At 43.6% G+C, this 20,948-nt stretch overlaps 1 pseudogene; it reads right to left on the reverse strand.

Annotated features, from left to right (window-relative positions):
• Positions 1-4,510: 4,510 nt before the first annotated feature.
• Positions 4,511-20,482, reverse strand: LOC147417039 (TPR repeat-containing thioredoxin TTL1-like; annotated as a pseudogene).
• Positions 20,483-20,948: the final 466 nt, after the last annotated feature.

Consider the following 20,948-nt stretch of genomic DNA (forward strand, 5'->3'; position numbering starts at 1 on the left):
TACTTGCAATAAACCATTAACCTTCTTGCAATAAGCATAACATGCACTTTGTAGAAATCATTAACTATCCCAAGCCTCATTCCCAAGACCTCAAACACCTTCGAAGGTGGAGAGAGCTAGTAGGGAATGAGGGTAGGGAAGAGGAAGAAGAAGTATTCCATAGGAGAAAGAAATAATTCCTCACTTATCATCACTCTTCTTGATTAGTATACATAATAGCATAGTAATGAAGATGGAGAAGATGGAAATCTTAAGCATTGAATCATAGCTCTTGGTTGGATTTGCATTCCATAGCCAACAGTGTTGGTGTAGTCTCTCAACTTCTCAAGGAGCTTGGAGAAGGAGATGGAGCTCTTGCACCTTGCCTAGCACACAACGAGAGTGTTTGTGAGTGTGTGTGGGTGAGTATACCCCCTAAGAAACCCCCTAGCTTGCTTGGGTCGACCCCCCCTTGTAGCTCATGCTTGAAGCTCATTGGACCCCTCCAGGCCTAGCCAATCATAAGCAGGAGGCATTACAAGCAGCAAGGGTAGCCTTGAGACAAGTGTCCCCCTTTCCCCTTTGAGAGAGAGGACTTGATAAATGCAAAATCAATTAATTAAATCCCCTAAATTATCATTGGACCCCTTGGGTGGCCAACCAATAGGCTTTAGGCACACCATGAGGGCAACATGAGGAGGAACTTGACAAGTATCCCTTTTGCTTTCTTTGTACCATGCATGCCTTGTGTGAGTGTGTGGGTGTTCTCTCTCATCCCCCCCCATGTAGGGCTCGCCCCCTCCTTGTAGGGATTGAATCTTTGACTTTTTGACACCTCAACCCCTCATGTATAGGCCCAGTTCCCACCACAAGCTTGGCCCTTAAGCACTTTAAGCTTGGGCTGGGTTCTCACCTAAGTGCAACCCTAACATCTCAAGCATGTCAAGCACCTCCAGCATCTCAATCATTAAGTACCTCAAGCATCTCAAGCACCTCAATCATCAAGCACCTCAAGCACCTTAGTCATCAAGCAAGACAAGCACCTCGAGTTGGGTCGGGTTCCCGCGCCTCAAGCTCAGCCCTAGCTTACCTAAGGTCAAAGGACTTTTACACACATTATTGGAGGTCTTCAATGAAGCTAACCCTAAGGTCTTATGCTCCATTGGTTAGCCTTGCTCTTTGATAGACCATCTCTCATTTGGCCCCTTTACCAATGGCCCCGTGTCGAGATAGATCTAAAAGCACATGTCTATATCTTAACCCTTGTTCCCGTTTATTCTCCCACATTAAGTGATCAGTTGAATATGAGAAAATCATTTGGTTTGGTTAGATATTAGTTTATATGACATTACCTCTCTCTTGAAATCATAGTCGTCCTCGACTATGAGGTAGATATGGTAAAGTGTCACCCATTAGTCCATTGGTCCTAGCGGGTAGAGGATCCATTTTTACCCTACGACATCATTCCAGAGTGGATGACTAATCCACTTGGTGCTTGAGAGACATTGTCTGCCACAAGCATGTCTACCCTTTTTAGTCCATATCATACTTCCAAAGTAGAGTGACAAGTTCTACCTGGTGTTTGGGAGACGTAGTCACCACAAACATGATCCTAAGTATGCATACTTCTTAAAATTTGTGCACGAAACATAAAAAGAGAGTCTTATAAGACAAAAACATGGATCATTTAAAATGCATTTCTTTTACATTTGCTTACTCTTTTGTGTCATTGTAAGCATCATTAACAAGGTTTATATTATCCTTAAGCTATGTCCTTTGCATGCATTTAGCGTCTTTGAAAGGATAATTCTTAACTTAAATAAGGTACTGTCAGTAATCTTACCATTTCTTAATATCTTGTGTTCCTGTCGAAGGATGAACTTGGATTGGAGCTCGTTTGCTTCATCCTCGATCTCTAATGGGTCTACATTTATAGTCTCTATTGGTGGCTCTTCCTTAATAAGGCTCGAATAGGCTCTCATGAAAAATGATATATATGAGCCAGTAGTTGGGCAACTTTAATTGTTTAGTAAGACCCAAAGAAAGATTTCTTTTTCTTTAAAGGATAAGGCTCTTTTATGCCTAATGGCAGGAGCCTCTTTTGCCTAGATAATAGGTGGATATAGCCTGTTTAATCTTCTAAAAAGATTCGTTTTGATCTCGGCTATACTCCTTTTCAATGAAGATCTTTCCAGGTACCTTAAGCTACAAGGGACGTTTGGATCTTCCGTCTTTAGCCTCGAAAGGTACTTTCCCCTTAGAAGTATGTTCATGTTATTAGAGACATATTGTTGTTAGGGTAAGTACTTCTCCCATTTTGAGCATTGATCTACCTCGAATCACAAGCTTTTAGTAGATCAAGGATCATTAGTTTTCTAATTTTCTTTGGCCATCCGTTGGAATAGTAGGCCAACATAAGAGGGTTACTCTAGTTCTGATAATTCATGCTCATGGTAGGATTTCTATCCGACACAATTAGATGTTGGCAAGCCATGGTCCTTCTATCATACTTCATCTTTTGGTATACCATACCATACCATACATTTTGAAACATACTCTTGTATGTTCTTGTTTCTGGTAAGCCAATACAAGTATGCTTTTATTCCTAAAAGAATAATTCGAAGACCTCTTTGCCCCGCATATGGGAGGAGCATGGAAGTGAGGAAGATATAGCCTATTGAGGTATGGAAGATAACCATCCTCTAACGTGAGTAGTTCTTTCTTCCATTTGTAAAGGCTATTATTGTATCCCTAAATCCTGGGTTAGAAGCATATTAACTATCATAAAAACATAGTTCATTGTAAGTTGCTATTGATATCCTATCTACCCTTGGCCATCGAGAAAGTGCATCGGCTACATGTTTGTGCTTGCCAACAATGTGAGCAATGTAAAATTTAAATTGCAAAAAGAAATTTTCCCACCTCATTTGATTGTCGAAGAAAGCTTGGTTTGTATCATGGATGGAGTCACATGCTTGGTTTAGATCTACTTTGCAACAGTTCTTCACATATCACTGGACCACTTGCCGAGGGCTCAGCTTACATAACCGCCTTGGTAGACGTGCTCCAGAGGACATTCTCTTCGAGTTGGACCATACTTGGTCCGTACGCACAAGTAGTCTTGGACCGCCCCACTGACAAGCGTCCAATGTGGACACATCAACCAATCAAGGTGGGGCTCGGACCATGGCCAAAGAGGTAGCATTCATGATACAGAGTGTGAACCTAAGGGCCACCCTTTCCAGAGCATTCAACAGCTACGAGACAACAAATGTTTGGTTGGCCTAAGAGTGATGTGGGCTAGGCTGTCCAATGGCCAGACTCACTAGAGGCTTTCGTAGGCCACTAGCATCAAATATTTCCAATGGCCATGAGTTGCCTTGGCTAGATATTTCCAATAGCATTAGATATGTGGAGATTGTGCAATGGCCTTGACGTGTGGATATATATAGCATAATATGGATAGCAGAGACAATCTAAAGAGTCTCAATAGAGTCTTGCCATACACTTGCCTTCTGTGAGAGTCCACTATGTGTGTCTCATTCCAGAGCACTCGCCTAGTACTCTTGGACACTAGCATTTGGAGCACTTCACCTTGATTGTCTCCGATTGGGCTTGTGAACTTTGTAGTTTTGTTATGTAGTTACATTGTGATTCAGTAGTGTCGTGGATAGGGCAACATTGGCCCCAACTAGACTAGTCTTTGTATGGTCATTTAGTTAAGTACAAGGGTTGTCTTGAAGGGCTGTGGTTATCTAAACTACTATTCCATTTCTTGTTCATTGTTTACTCCTTTATTCAATTCTATTTTCATGTTTTCACATTGTCTGTCGGTTTGAGCTACCTTGTGAATCCACATGCATACTACATCCAAAGCATCCCACCAATAGAGAGCATTGTGCACCATTTCCATCTACTATCACTAATTGAGCATTGATTGATGTGCCTAAACAAAAACTTGATCCCTCAACTCTATCATAAGGATGTGTTCATATGGGATCAACGGTGGAGACAAAAATGAGGGTGTGCATCGATCAGAAAATTGGCTCCAAGTGTACGAATCCATCCACATATACCGTAAAAGACACTCACAATCCTTATATTACATAATTGTATGTGGTGTAGAGGTTGAAGCACATGGCTTCCTAGTGGGGGGTCATGGTTTTCGATTGGTGGGGTGCCAACTGACCCGAATTAATAAGCCAATCTAAATTTACTTCTTACCCCAACTTGACAAATGTGCATCGAACGGTCCACATGCACCCAGCTATGAATCCCATTTGAAACATATCCACTGTGAAGGATGATTCATAGAAAAGAAGTCTTAATCCTTCCTTTAGCATGCCCACCTGCCATTTATACTCCATGGTCCCGCTGCTACAGATTATGTACCGTGGATGTAGTCTCATGTTAATACAAACGACATGTGAGTATGCAAGTGCTCCTGAGTCTTAATAGCAGAGGCAAACACTTCAATAATTTTCAAAAACATACAGGCCAGAAAATGTAAGGACATTGTGGGCACTATATATTAAAAACGATTTCACATTCTTCCAATTCTTTCAATGTTAAGACAGCCCCCACCACTTAGCCATACATGATGGTGAAGAAACTTTCTAGCCCTCCATGGATTATATGTATATCCTCAGCAAGCGGGAAAAAAAAAAGTTCTGTACTTGTATGCTGTCAACTATCTATCAGAAATGAACAAGAGGTGTACAAGGGGTAGAAGGAAAGGGTGGTGAGATGGTATATAATGCTAACTCTGCATTTAGCCCTCAATGTGGGCCAACCTGCCACAGCCCGTACACATCATCTTGGCAAGACAACGGGCCAATTGCGGCAGAAATTCAGGCACTTCTATGCCAAACTCCCCTCTAATGATGTTTCGAGAGTAGTCCAATTACTTCATAAATGCTTGAAAATGTGGTCAGGCATAGACATATGATACAGGAGTTAGTCTTATGTGTTGCAATGTGCAACACTTCTGTATAACTGCAGGCTAATTGTATTGTCTCACCGCAAACTCGAGATCTTGCTGGCTTGGGCTCACCAGCTCTTTCATTTTGTGTCCATTCTTGTAAATTCTGAATGTTGGAATAGAGCTCACTGCATATGTCTTCCCCACGTCAGGGCTCTCATCGACATCCACCTGTAAAAACAGCACAGCATAAATTCGATAATAAGCCGAACAACATCAATTGTCCTTGTGGAAACTTATCATGTAACAATACAAGAGTGGCATGCACACACAGACATGCATACACATGTATATACAAACATGATAATGACGCCCTTCTGATGATGTTCCTCCATTTTCCTTCCCATTCCCTGAACTGTTGATGTGAAGTTACAGGCAACCAGGGAATCCCAGGAATTGGGTCATTTCTGCTTTCATCACCTCATCTTTTTTATGCAATGGGCCTGTATAAGTATATATACGTAGATAAATCTAGGGAAGAGCCCAAATTCACCTATAAAGGAAAGTGCACCTATAGACTCATGGTAGTATAGTCACCCACAAGACAATATAACCATCAATTTTATCATGAATCGTATTGACTAAATACTACCACATCCCCACTTATGTTATCAGTGCCCAATAGTGGATGTAGAACTTGTGTATGTATGTTGGCAATTTTGTGTGTGTGCGAGTGTGTGTGGCTCTTGCACGCGGGTCTGCTCCTACACGTGAGTTCACAGCCCGAAGGCTAGTCTGCCCTACGAGTTTTGCTCTCTGCGCACCTGTTCCTGCGCGCTGCTAAGTTTTGGGCAACCTGCTTGAGCTGTGTCCTGCAAGCAAGCAGTACCTCTGCGCGCGCAGTCTGCTTCTGTACAGCAGCCAGCCATCGCTGCAGCAGTTTGCTTTCAGTGTGGCTAGCCATTAACATGGTTGTCCCCGGCCAGTGGGTGCATAATCTTCATCGAATTGCTTCAGAATCACTGCGAAGAATGGTCTGCTAGAACTTACAATGCGAATTTGTACAAACTTGTGGAAGGGGCATTGATAGTTAGATGCACTGTGGCTTTATGTACAAACTTTTGTGATCTCTGAACAGAACCTTGGGTTGCTCAAAATACACATTTCTTTGCAGTGTTTATTTTTCTAGGCATCATTGATATATGTCCGAATCTTTGTGTATGTTTAAGCATTGGAAAGCCATGGGAAGCTTCTCGAATGCCACTTCTCACATCAAAACTTGTCTGTATGAGGACTTTTGAGGAGGCTCAAAAAACTTGGAATGGTTTGGCACCTGTTTTCGAGGGTAGATTTTCTTCTCAAACGCAAGGCTGTCCGTGGTTTTGGTGAGCGTGGATTTTATGAAGTCCTGTTGGCACATATTGAAGCGCTAGAAATGTCTCCACTCTTCTTTAGCACCCAAATTACCCATGTTCTACAATGGGCATTGACAAAGGATTATCAAAGTCTTTTTCGCTACAAGTGCCCCGTGTGGGTAGAAATAGTGGAATTCCCTCGCACATGGAAACACTTTCTATCGTTGTTGGCTGCATAGCTTGGGAAGGTGATTTGTCCCCCGGAATTGGATGCAAACACCGACAGGTTTTGCATTGTATGGGATACTGACAATGTTGCATAGCTCGGGAAGGTGATTTGTCCCCGGAATTGGATGCAAACACCGATAGGTTTTGCATTGTATGGGATACTAACAATCCTACCCCAAAAGGCATTATGGTTAATTCAAGGCACCCGTGGGTGGGCAAGCACCCATTCTAACTTAAATGGGCAAGTTTGCTAATTCATGTTTCCCATGTGGTAAATTTGGGCACATGCAATCTGAATGCCCTAACCTATCAATGAAGCAAAATGGAGGCTCAATTGTTAATGCAGCTCACAATGTGGAAAAGGGAAAGCCAAGTTGTCCCATTCTACAGTTCCTGGTAATGGCAATGATGTGAAGGATAAGAATGTGACGTCAAGTGATTCTAGCGCTTGGGGGGTGCCTAAAATGTCGGTGAAGATTCACACTCCACCTTCCTCTCGCAACTATGTTTCGCTTGTCATTGCTAATAAGAGTGCATCATTCGGCAAGAGCTACAACCGGTTCTTGTGAGTAATGACCCACACGATCGCTGGATGATTGTGCAATGTTTGTTGAATGGTCAGATTTATGAAATTGGGGGCATCTATGCATATACAGCCTCTGGGCAAAGGGCCACCGGTTTTTCTTTCCTTTACCAAGGGTTGCAACTGGCTAATCTTGATTTTCAATCGGCTCAAGGCTAAGTTGAGGCAATACTTTCCTGAACGCCGCCTTATGGCGGAACATCTCTTCTTATCCATGGACCTCCAATGCACTCGTTTGTGGTGATTTTAACAATACTCTTGATTTGTATGTTAGCACCGCAGGCAATTCACACATGTTGCTCGTGGAGAAACAAGTATTGGATCATCTCCTTGCTTTTGCACAGATGCTTGATTTATGGCGTCATATGTATCCAAATGTTCTTGGATTTACATGTTGCTCATTACTCTGATCGTGCACGGCTAGATAGATGGTCTATACTCAACTCACAGCAGTGTGATGATTTTGTGTACGATATGAGAATGGATTACACTTTGCAACTATTGGATCATCACCCTCTTTTATTGGATTTGTTCTTTGGGCAATCTCTTTGTGATAGAGATGTTCTTGGATTTACACATTGCTCATTACTCTTATCGTGCACGGCTGGATAGATGATATATATATATATATATATATAGATGAATCCAGAATAAGCCTAGATTCACCTTTAAAGGAAAGTGCAAGGTATAGACTCGACTCACAGTAATATGATAATTTTGTGTACGATATGAGAATGGATTACACTTTGCAACTATCGGATCATCACCCTCTTTTATTGGATTTCTTCTTTACGCAATCTCTTTGTGATAGACCTCTTTCTCGGAAACGTCTCTTGCATATTAACAATACTTATCTTACTCATTAACAATGCTTATCTTACTCATGAGGCCTTTCAAGATATGATTTCTCGACTTGTTCCCCCTTGCTAGGTTTCACTTTGTTATGCGAGCGCAATGTGCTATTCAAGATTATGGTAAATAGTACATGCATTGGATTCGAGGCAATGTTAATGATGCCCAAACTCGGGTATGTATACAACTTAATGACAAGTGGAAGCTTGACAAATGGCAAAATGCAATGTGCGTGCTCCTTAACGGGCCTTTGTGGATAATGGTTGTGCTTCGAAACAATTTTTTAAGCATCTACAACACACGAGGGTTTCCCAAGACATTAAGCGTGTAAAGCTTCCTTCAAGTGCTTAGACATCATCCAAGCAGGAACTTGTTGATGCCATGGTCTCATATTAGACACACGTGTTCGTTGCTCCTCCTCAACCATCTGCAACAATTCGTACAACACGACAATTGTTGCTCTCTCATGTACAACCAATCATTTCTTTTCACGATGCGCAATGCCTTGAGGAACCTTTCGTCGATTCTAACCTGCATTGTGTGTTGCTTGTATTGGGCCGTTGGCGCTCCCCTGGCTAGGTGGGCTTACTATGGAGTTTTTCCTTGCCTTTTGGGAGACTCTTAAAGAGCCTCCGCTTTTCATGATGAATGCGGCTTGGGAGAAGCAAGACTTGCCAATATCATGGAAAGAGGGTTTGCTTAAATTGTTGCCTAAGCAAGCACTTTGCGAGATTTATCTCATTGGCAGCCGATTACTTTGATGTTTGTTGTTTATAAGATGTTGGCTAAGTTATCAGAACCGGATCAAAGATCACCTTCTTACAAGAATTCATCAAGCTCACTATAGTTTCATACCCCTCGCCAAATCAAAGACAACCTGGCTAGTGTTTTGATTCGCATCAGAACGTGTTGATTGTGCAAGTTGACATTGGAAAGGCTCTTGACACTATGCAATGGGATTTACATTACTGCTACGATGCAGGGTCTTGAGTTTTCAAACTTTCCCTTAGGCAATCTTTACGTTTTGCTTGGCAAGTTGGTGATATTACCTCAGAAACGCATCAACCATCAAGTCTCCTATGAATGCGTTTGGTAGCCCTCTTCCACAGATTAACACTCATGTGTTCATGCTTTTGTCTTTCTGTGAGTTTTCTTTGCCTCATGAGGGTTTTGTTGGCAGCAACAGACAACCCCATCATGCTTGCAACAGACAACCACGTCAGTCCCTCCACTTCTCATTGGCCTGCGTCAATAGCCATCAAGTGAGATCCCATCAAGAGATAGGGATGCCACTCAGCTGTAGCCAATCTTAGAGAGAAATGCATATCAAGTTGTTTGAATCCAAGTGGTTGTCCACATTCAGATAGAAATGTCCCCATACCGGTTGCTACCTTGCTCACCATATGATTCACTGATACACTGCCACTTTAATATGGTATTAGAGCTACAGCATGCTCAAGAGTATTTAATCTGTACGAGTTCATTGTGCAAATATTTATGTGACAAAAAGGAGAGAAAGGGGTTGTCCACGTTCACAGAGACATGCCACCACAAAGGTTATTGCCATGTTCATCACCCAATTCCATTGTCCCTTTGACATGATATCACAGTTATAGTGTGCCCTAGAATCGAATGGTGAATAGATCGTCTGTCTCTGTTTGAGGAGCTTATAATTCGCGAGCATTTGGCTGGTTGCTACTAGTGTCCACTCATTTAATGTTGATTTGTTGTTGTTGTAAGCTCATTTGAAGATATCCCATCAAATCTCTTTAGACTCAAAACTAAAGCAGGTTCTACATACGAAAGTGGAGCCGAATCTACTACCACATAAGATAACTTGTCTCAATTATATTACAACCGAGAAGACAAACACATCAAGATCAGTACACTCTCAACCTTTCCGAAGGATCGATGGTTGGATAATGGCAACTATGTTATATGGCATGAGACCATGACGGCAGTCTTTACAAGCTTAAATGCTTTGTAGCCAATAAAATTCAAAAAATATGAAGATGCAAAGGGTTGCGGCTTCGTGTGGGAGTGTGTCAATGTTGGATTTAATTCTTTGTTATTCTCAACAATATTCTATCTGTAATTCATATTAAGACGATGGCGAACTCTAAGAAGATTATGCTTGTCTAGAAGAGTCGGGTTTTCCAATAAACCATATTTTAAAGGTGCAATTGAGGACCTTAGGCGCAGACAAAGGTGCCCATGAGGGACCACATCAACAAGATGTAGGTACCCCAACGCGAGAGATTTCATGTGAAGAAGTAGTTTGGAATATATGGCAATTCAATTTTTGGCACAATTGTCTCCACGGTATTCCAACTTTTATTCAGCTTCTGATTACCAGCAACGAGTAAAGGCAATAACAACAAAAAGTTTGATGATGAACTAGAAGCTTTGGGCGCAGAGCGGCATTACAATAATTGTGGTAACCAAGGCATCATCATTGGTGGAAGTGCCCTAAGCGCACACAAGAATCTTTTGATGAAGTCATCAGCCTTCACAAATGTCAAAATTGGGTTGTAAATAATGGTGCTTCATGGCACACAACACCGTCTAGAGAGTTAATAACAACATGCAGAGGCACTAGGTCTTCCTTTAACCGGACAACAAGGGGAGTATGCATCCCCATCACCTCTCTCTAGGTACAAGCCATTGAACGAGGTTTCGACCCCATCCCCCCACAAGCTGGGCATGGACGTGGACTTCGCGGAGCATCCAATATCTACTCAGTACCTTAGCTTTGGCAAGGAGGCTCGAGGAGGCAAGAAAGAGCATTGCCTCTATGTATGCACTCTTTATTCTATGACAAGCTCTCCTACAAGTGACTTGGCATTACCATTTTGGTCACTTGAAAGTTAAGACTCTTCAATCGCATACGATCGATGTTTTACCCAATGTTTTGGAGTAAACAAGGAAAATGCAAGTCTTGTGCTCGTGGGGAGTAGCATGGAGTGGAGAGGCTATTTCAAAGCATTCTAACCGACAAGCTTCGATGCTTTTGGAGTTTGTCCACACCGACTTCTGTGGACCTACCCAAACTTCATCCCTTGGTAGAGCTTTGTCTTTAATGCTCTTAGTGGTGACTTCAATCATTTCACTTGGTTTGTTTTCTTCCGCACAAGGACGAGGCTTTTAAGACCTTCAAGCACGATCGAGCACAAGTGGACATTGGAGAAGGAGACCAGACAATAAACGAAGATTGTCCATGCGGACAAGGGTAGTAAGCTCACCTCCGATGCTTTTGTGATGTAATGTTCGAATAACGACATCAAGCATGGACTAGCAAACATAAGAGTCTCCTTTAGAGATTGGAGTTGGGAAACAAAAGAGTAGTGTTGTTGGGGTGGGATAGAAAACCTCTTTTGTTCTAAAGTACAAATACAAATCAAATAGTACATCAAATAAGCACAAAGCTTGTCTGATAGCTGAACAATTTTCTCTATGACCTGGAATTCACTACGCATGATCTTTGCACCAATTCTGTGTGTGCCACTATTCAAACAATCCTTAATCTTTCAACTCATCATAATGACGTGAATATCAGAGAGGTCAAAAATTTGCCTTCTCAAATGGCAATTTTAAAGGATACTGACACTACTGATGTTGGGTACTAGGTACTGAGGTATTGAAGGGGTATCGAGATTCTATGTCGAAGACGATGATGTCGACGACGTGTTCTATAGGTTCTATGTCGAAGACGGGGAGGTCGACGACGAGGTCTATGTCGAAGACGATGAAGTCGACGATGAGGTACTAAGGTCTTTGTCGATGACGATGAAGTCGACGACGGTAATGTGTTGAAGGCGGTAAAGTCGACGACGGTTCTAAGTCGAGGGCGGTGAAGTCGACGACGGTTTTGTGTCGAAGGCGATGAAGTCCACGACAGATCTTGTTGGTCTATGTCGGACGACGATGATGTCAACGACGACGACCATGGTGTCGTCGTCAAGTTCGAGATTGCGATGACAATGACGAAGGTGTCGTCGTCAAGACAGGGATATGCGATGACGACAATGATGTCAACGACGATGGCACCAAGGCTGAAAACTGAAACGCTAGATGCTATGCTATGGATCTGCTGTTGTGGCCATACTGCAGGGCTGATCTGCAACCGCTGAGTCATGCAAAGGCTGAGAATGCAAAACGTAGGCTGCTCTGGGCTGGAATTGCAAAACGCTGGCTGTCTTAGCTGAAAACTGAAAACGCCAGGCTGATCTACTGCTGGTTGGTCAATGCGGCGATGAGCTGCAACAGGGAGTTGCAGTCCAGCGAAGCTAAGGGCTGAAAAATGAAACGTTGTTGGCTGTGGGCTGAAAATGCTGAACTGCTGAAGCTGAAAACGCTGGGCTGAACTGCTGAGAAAACACTTGGGAGCCTGAGGGTTCGCCTGCTCTTTCTGTGTCTGTTGCTAAAGTGGCTTTATTTGACAAGAAAATAATTCTAAATGAATTATTGGATTTATAAGTGAGGGTTTTCTCGCTTGGAACAACAGGAAAAATAATTATAAATGAATTATTGGAATTTTAAGTGAGAGGGTTTTTCTCACTGGAGACATCCGAGTACAGAGTATTCCTAGTGCGTCGTTCGAAGTAATGACGGGAGCATTGTGAATGGGAATATTTGTAAGGCCACCAAGAACGGGTACTTCTGATGCGTCACATCGGATGGGTGACATGGAGCATCGGGAAGAAGTATCAGACCATCCGAGAACGGACATCTCTGATGCATCATAGGATGGGTGACATAGAGCATCGCGAAGGAGATTGTACCGTTAGTTCGGTAGGAAGTGACTAGGTGATGGGTATTCCTGATGCATCACAAGGTGGGTGACGGGTGCATCGGAAAGGGAATATCCATAGTCGAGAGGAAATTCCGAACTGTGTTAGAATTGTGCACAAGGAAAGGCAAGCACTTGAATGAAGATGGGTTCAAAGGAAACTTTGAGGAAAAACGGATGCTTTTTGAGAAAGCGGAATTGCTTTTCGAGAAAGCAAATGCTTTCCCGCGAGGAAGTCTATGTCTGCATTGCAATTGTGCGTGTGATTGCATCCAAGGACGCCTGGCAAGTGCAGTGAAAGCATTGTTTTTAACTTATAAGGTTTTCTGAGTTTTTGGACAGATTCAAACCATTTTTAAAGCTGACCGGCCGCCCACTTAATAAGTGGGCAGCCATCTGATAAATAAGGCAACAGATCAGCCAGCGTTTTCTCTCTCTCTTTTTCTGGCAGAACAGCAAAAAAAACTTGGAAAAAAAAAAAACCGGCCGCGATCTCTACGCGAGCAGCTATTCGAGCCCGTGGCTAGGAGCTATAAAAGCATCACCTGCCCTCACTCAGAGGGGAGGACCAATCTTTGCAAGGAGGAGATGTTGCTGCAGATTTCAGCCGTAAAGAAGACGTTGCCGGTGATGCCCATGGCTGCCCCAAGTGTACCAGATGTCGCCAAGACCCAATGCGCGAGTTCCCTCGCAAAGAAGTGCCTACGAAGCGTGTTTCCATCGCGACAAGTTGCTGTTTTTCTCTGTTTTCAGCCCATAAACGTCGTAGACGGGGCTGATTTACGAGAAGGAACCCAAGAACACACCTCTTTTGTGTGTAGGATTGGAAGAGAGGATTTTCTATGTAGAGATCTCTTCTGGGGAATTTCTTTTTCGAGAACCGAGTTGTGTTTCGAGCGTCGAGACTTTGAAGGTAACGATTTTCATGTTATGATCTTTGAGTATTTGATTGCAGGTGTACTTCCTCTTAGTGAGGGAGTAGGAGCAGAGGAAGGCATGAGCCTCTGCAGGAGAACAGCGCTCTGAGGAACTAGAGCCAAATCAGCCCAAGGGTTTCGTACTCGAGTTTGGGAAGTAGATCCACGGATCGGAGAGAAGTAGTCTCTCAAGTTGTGATCCGGAAGTTGGGATTCCCAAGTAAGGACTTCGTGTCCGGGAAAGCAACGTTGTTCTGCGGGAAGAGGACTCTGGAAAGAGAGTTGGAAAAGAGTTGCAGGAATGCCATGCCCCGAGTCTAGAAGGTGAGATCCAGAGGTGGGAACCTTGATTCTCGAGGAATTGGAATAAGGAACAGAAGTTCCTTGGAATAGGGTTTTGCCCTAGGAGTCGGAAGCTGAGGCTTCCGAGAACCATCAAGTCTTATTCTAGAACGAACGAGGTAATACGTTCGGTTCAAGTGCTTGTATAGACTTCTCCTCAGTAATAAAGATACTATTACGGGGGGGACCAACCCATCTTCTGGTCCCCAATACTGTGTCGATCTTCTCACTCTCTATCTCTCTCTCTATTTATTTCTCTCTACATCCTCTGGCTTCAATAATAAGTGATAAATCCTATTTATCCGAATGTATTTTATATTGTTTTGCGCTCCGTTTGTGACAGTATCCCTGCTTCTTCTGCTTCTACTAAGTGCCCAATGGGTTTCATTTATAGGAATTATATGCTGGGTAGGGCAAGCTTCCCAACAAACTTACAAAAAGAATTCCAAAAGTCACTTTTAATAAAATGACTTATAAGAGGTGGTTCACGCAGTAAAATGCCTGCATGATGAAAAGATTGTTCTTGTACAAGAGAGGGTATGCAACTATGACCGACCTGGACATGCACGTCTTGCTAGAGGCTCACAAAGTCCCAAGCTCAATCCTAAGCTAGGCTATGACTGATGCTAGACTATGGCAGAAGCGTGTCCACGTGGCGCAAGTGAAGTGCGCACGTGACATCACCCTAACAATGTAACGCTTCCCCCTCATATTAAACTTTTTCCCTTCGCATTTTCTCAAGAATCACGCAAGATAGCCCGGGTCCCAAGGTTCCATTTATAGGACTTCATAACCACCCTAACCTAAGGGCTTGGTACACACGAGCCAGACACATCTCAAGAACTACTCCTAATATCTAGGGATGTCACCCCCTTGCAAAGGAGTTTAAGATGATGGGCTCCAAAATGCTTTGCTACTTCCTTGGAGTTGGAGATTTGGCATCAAAAGAGGGAAAAGAGGGATCTCCCTCTCTTAGCAACGGAAAACTCAAGAGCTATTGGAAGGCCACTGGCATGAGTCATGACCAACTTTAGTCTTCCTCTACTATGGAAATTGATACGAAGCTATCATAGAATGACTCATATTGCCAGGTGCTTCCTCTCTCATTCCCGTTGAACGATCTCACCTTCTTTTTCTTCCTCTGCCATCTTGTTCTAGTATCCAAAGGTGTAAGAACGATCCTACTCACACTTGGGATAGACTTCCCCTAGAGGGCGATTTGACGCAAGTTGTTCAAGTTGGGAGGGGAGCCTATCCACATTCGACGAAATGTCACTACACCGACTGCTGCCCCGTTCATCATCCAATGCACTTGATGTGGATCTGCTCGGTTTTATGTTGGTGGTGCATGCATTGTCCTTACTTTAGGATTTGTTTGAATCAACTCTCATGGTTCTAAGACTCCTATGTGCCGGTTTCTTCACACATAGTGGCTTTGATACTCTTTGATTAAGCATCTTCATGGCCGGGTATTTCCAACTACTCTTTGATAATGCACATCATCTGAAGATTGCCCCTCTTAATGCCCAGCCACATCATTGGACAAAATGATGTTGGGTGCCTATCCTTAGCTCTTATCCTTATTAGGTCACTAGGACAGTCCTTGAGGGCGGTTTTTCCCTTGGCATTTTTCGGTATCGGTATTTGCAGAAGGCCTGAGCCATAAGCTAAGTTTTACTGTTATCTGCATTACCCTAATACTCCTGGGCTATTGCCTCATCCCTTGCGCCAGCCACTCTATAACTGCAAGCATCAGTGACATTTTGGTACAACTAAAACAGCACTAATGCAGTTTTAGAAAAACTAGGCACCACAACCACACATACACACACATACACACACTGGATGGTTGACAGCTATTCCATATAGCAACAATAAGAGCAAGACATTCAGATAACTTTGACATACAAATTCCAAGAACATCAAGGTTGCAGTACCTTTACAAAATGCACACAAGGATATCGTTTACAGAGCTGATCAAAAAAGGAGCAGATCTGGCGACAACGGTCTGCCCGCTTACTTGAAAACTGCACTACAGACATCCCTGCCACAAGCGACAGAAGCAAAATTAGATTCTATCTTTAGAGGAGAAAGTGTTTCAGGACGTTCAGGATTTGACACAAGTAATGCCTCAATATTTACCTTCAGAAGAGACCACATCTCTAAATCGCTCAGAATCAAGCACCTCCTCTACCTCTCCACCAAATCTCATTTGATGAATCTCCTCTCCTCTGGCTTTCTTAATTGCAACCTGAGCATCAAAAAGACCTCGAGAAACTTCTATATCACCAGGCATCTTTACTCGTAATACCTCATAATCCCTAAGTGCATCCTCCCATCGTTCCAACTGCAAGATAAATCCGTGAAGCAATCAGACACATTAGCTTGCATAAACCCTTTCTCATTTGCACATACCAAAATGCACCATGCAAACATAGAACATATCTGGGTGCAGTCGAAGACGGCCCATGCAAACCCAAAATGTATGTAGATCATTCCTCACTTTCATCTTCATTAACATTAACACAAAAAAGTACTATTTACAGCAGGAAATCAGTCTACATTTCATATTCTCTTATCAGAATGCATTAACATCAAAGACCCTACCTACAGTTATTTTAGCACAGTCCACCTCATGAGTGCATGATGCCTTGCCAGTAAATGATTGCATATCCACTGAAGTCATAATAAGACTTGCAAAGGATTCAGGACTACAGAACAAACTGAGGTAAATAACCCCAGAGAGAGCAAGACTATGTGCAAGAAGATGCCTTGCTAATCAAGTTATTACATATCCACCATGAAACACAGAAGTCGTAATTTCCTAAGAAGTCAGGACTGTAGAAGAAGCCGAGGTAAATAACCCCAAAGAGAGCAAAACTAGTCTACTTATATGTACATACCGCTCGAGCCAAAAGCATGCAGTTTTTGACCTACAGACAGTGATGTGGGCTTTTATCATCCACGAGAGAGGTAGAAATCACAAATCATTAGCCAACAAGCTGGTTTTAGCTTGGACACAATGTTCAAGGCACAGTTAAAAGAAAACAACTGTGCATGATTGTGTGAAAGGCAATGTCTGTAGATGTCTAGCTTTCTAATCTGACATAACTTCAAAAAAGCTCTAAACAAGAACATGCAGTTTTATCAAATCCAGAATTTCAACAGTCAAAAGAGCAAAACTGCATTGTAGCAACAGAAAGATGACAACGATGCATTTACAAATACTTGCCTTTAAACTGCAATTGGCCCTCCTCATGAGAGCTTTGACGTACTGGGGCTGCGAGTTTAGAGCCGCATCACAATCTTCCAAGGCCTTCTCCCATTGGCCAAGCTTTGATCTGCAAGCTGCCCGATTACAAAGCAGGACTGCATTTGTTGGATCACTTTCCAGCCCTTCACCATACGCGGCACAGGCCTCAAAGAACTTTCCTGCATTAAAAAGCTCATTTCCTGATGTCCTTGTCTGGCCAACTGCCCGCGCCTTTTTAAGCAGACCAGCAACCTCTGGATTTCGAGGGTCAATCTTTGCAGCCGTTTGCGCCGCAACTATTGCAGTGTCAAACCTGTGCATTTGTAGTTTTCCTTGGTTGTCAAGTGGGACATTTCCATTTTTGGATTAAAAATGTCTTATTAGCATACCTGCCAAGGGACATCTCTATGTGTGCTCGCAGAATACTCAGAAAAGAGTCAGATGGAGCAAATCCCTGCGTACAAACAGACTTTTCTAGTCTTTCAGCTTCTGTACACACTATCTCTGCTTCCTCTGGTCTGTGAAGCTTTAGCAGAGCCTCAGACTTATATCCAAGAACCTAAACAATAACAAATTTGGTTAGGGATGTGCACGACCCACCCACTTGAGAGGGTCTATTCAAACCAATCATTTTTAGAGCCCAATCTCTTCCTTAGGATTATCCAAGCCTCAAGCTCTCATTTTGAAAATAAACCTTCACCAGAAAAATCGACTCCACGGCTTTGAATTTTCTCAATATACAACAAAGCAAAAGCAACCACAGACCACGGAGGTGCCACATTACAATTCCACAGCACCTGAGGTGCAGAATCAGCACCAGCCGTGCTTGCAGCCATGCTTTCTCTTAAAACACTCTTCCAATCACCCATCTTCCTTGCATCAATACACCTCGAGATGTGCTTCTCCACTGCCTGAAGGGATTGCACGTCCCTTGCATCATCCTGCAACCCAGCAGCTTGAAAGCGCCTCCTTGAACTCTCGATAAGACCTAACCTGCACACAGGATTCTCAGATAAGCAAGCTACCCGACCAAGGTTTTCAAGAGCATCCGAGAATTCAATAGAAAGTAAGATATCCACAAAAAGACCAGCAACACAACCAAAATTTGCAGAGATATCAGATAGCAACCAGGCCTTTCTCGGACCGGGAAAGGGAAAATCTAGCACTTACAAACCAGAGAAATAGAATTAGTCACCTAAGATAGAGTTGTGCTGCTCTGTGTAGAGCTCTAGAATACTTAGAGTCAAGCCTAATGGCATCTTCACATTCCTGCACGGCTTCAACCAGCTTTCCAAGTCCAGCAAGCGCTGCCGCCTTATTACTCTTATAAGGGGCATGATCTGGACTCAAAGCAATGCACTTGTCATACAAAGCTGCAGCTTCGAGGAAATGCCCCATCTTGTACTGCTCATTGCCAGCCCTCTTGATGTCCTCAGGAGAATTCAACTCGTGTGAAGTACCATTGTCTTCACAACCCATTGGCTTCTGGCTTGAGTTGGCATTACTTGGCAAGTTACCAACTAATGAGAATCCATTCACATTATTCGCACATATATTGCCAATATTGCCATTAAAGGAGTTCCCCAAGCATCCTTTCACTTGAGAGCAATCTTTCCTGTTCAGCTGCATGGCAGAATCAAGTTTTTTGACAAGGACATCCCCAGACTTTGAGGAATCATTGGCATTAGGCTTGTTAGTTGAGTTCTTAATGTTGCCACCACCAAAAATATTGCCCATACCTCTTAGATTTGCACACGGTGAAAGCTCCTTGTCATTTAAAACGCTACTACTAGCGATCCTTCTGCTGACATCTTTAATCGTAGGACTTCCAACACTAGAGCTAGAGGAATCTGCAGAGCCATAACCACCAGTTGATGACCTTCTCCATATATCCTTTGCCATCGGACTTCCACCATCAGAGCTACCACCATTGGAGAATGAAGACCTCCTCCCGCCATCTTTGGCAGTAGGACTGCCCCCCATGGAATCTGTAGATCCCTGACTACCAAAAGATGGCCACCTTCTTCCATCCTTGCTTGCAGTTGGACTGCCCCAATGGCAGACAATGCCTCTGCAAAGCCATACCCCTCAACTTGAACATTGCCCAAATTAAAAGGGCCAGAGGTAGAGCTCTCTCTTGGGTTTCTTGCACTCACAGTGGGTTTAGAAGAAAATTGCTCCCCTGATTTGTGCAGTCTAGTACCAGGAGGAAGTCCCCCATTCAAGCTCAACTCTGCAGACTTGTGTTTTCTGCCTCCATCAATGGCCCTTTCAGCAAAACTTGCACATCTCTCTACAGCATTCCGACCATTGTGAGTCTTGATGGCATCAAGATCTACTCTTTTAGTACAAGCTTGGACTGAGCGTGCCACATTCAAATCCATGGAAGTTTGCTTGGCATCATGAGTAGCATTTTCATGCACTCCCTGTGATGAGCCCGAACAGAGTTCCTTCGGAACAGAAACAGGGATCAGGCTCATATTCCTTAGAGGTTTTACAGCATGGCTTAGACTTAGATCCACACCAGACAAAGCTCCAGGTTTATGTGTGTCCTCACGAAAGCTGCCAAAAAGAGACGCCCTGCCATGGGAAACTGGCTCCTTCCACAAACTGTCGGAGCTTGGCTCCAACATGTGATTGAGATTTTTGTTAGCTGCATTATACTTGGAGCCATGAGAATGGCTACATGCATCTCTGTTCGGAGAGTAGAGCTTACTGTGAAGTACACCAACGTACATATCCATGGCACTGGGGTGTTTTCTCCCACCATCTGCGTGACAATTGGCCATAGTACCTCAGTGGGGAACAAGAAATGAAGACTCAGTGGTGTGGCACGTACTCGATGGGAAACACTATGCTTTCACAGGGCCACACAAGGTGTGAGGAGGCGGAGGGCACCCTCCATCCGAAGGCGCTTGTGTGATGCAATCGTCTGCGAGGAGTCACATCAGCATGGACACCTAAGTTGACACAAAGAGGTCAATCAGTACACGAGTGCCAGCAGAGGAGCAATGCAGGTTGTCCAAACTCACCTTCTAGAACTTAGAGGACCTACCTTGCAGAGCTGAAGCATGGAGAGGATGAGCAGGCCTGAACAGCCACAATGCAGGTTATCGTATCAAGCCGTCTCTGGTAGACGGCTGCTCTCCCAGCTCACCCACATGGTAGAAGACAAGCATGAAGAAGATGAGCAAGCTGGGCATGCCCAACCGGAGCAGAAACTCTGTGCGGAAGCAGAGGAGGGTGGAGCAAAGAGGGGACATGAGCTGATGCATAGTGGAGAGAGCTCTACTGGCTTAGAGTTAAGAAGGGAAGTGGGGATGTCGTCTGCAGGGTATCGATTAACTAGCAAGGCAAACAGTGGCTTGCTCGAGACTCGAGCACACATGTAAAATTTACAGGCTTACTTTGCAGGGAAGCTGCAGAAGAGAGGGAATGAGGGTGGGGTGAGGGTGAGGTTTGCTGGGTGTCAGAAAAGAGAAGGTGGGGGTTGGTTGAAAATCACAGAGGCAGAGTGAGAGCCTTGAAGAGGAGGGAGAAGAAGGCACCCTACCTGATGACTCTCTTTCCCTCCCTATAGGCACAAAGCAAAAGCGGGAATTGCAGTAAAAATACAATTCCGCTTACTCATCAGCAATGAGAAACTTCGAAAAAAGGAAGAGAAAACTTTGAGGAGGGAGAACAGGGGAGGAAAGCAAGGCTCTCTTTAAGGGATGGAAAGCAGCGGAA

The sequence above is a fragment of the Adiantum capillus-veneris genome, unplaced genomic scaffold, assembly GCF_014529385.1.
Source record: "Adiantum capillus-veneris isolate H3 unplaced genomic scaffold, ASM1452938v2 Hic_scaffold_325, whole genome shotgun sequence".
Lineage (NCBI taxonomy): Eukaryota > Viridiplantae > Streptophyta > Polypodiopsida > Polypodiales > Pteridaceae > Adiantum > Adiantum capillus-veneris.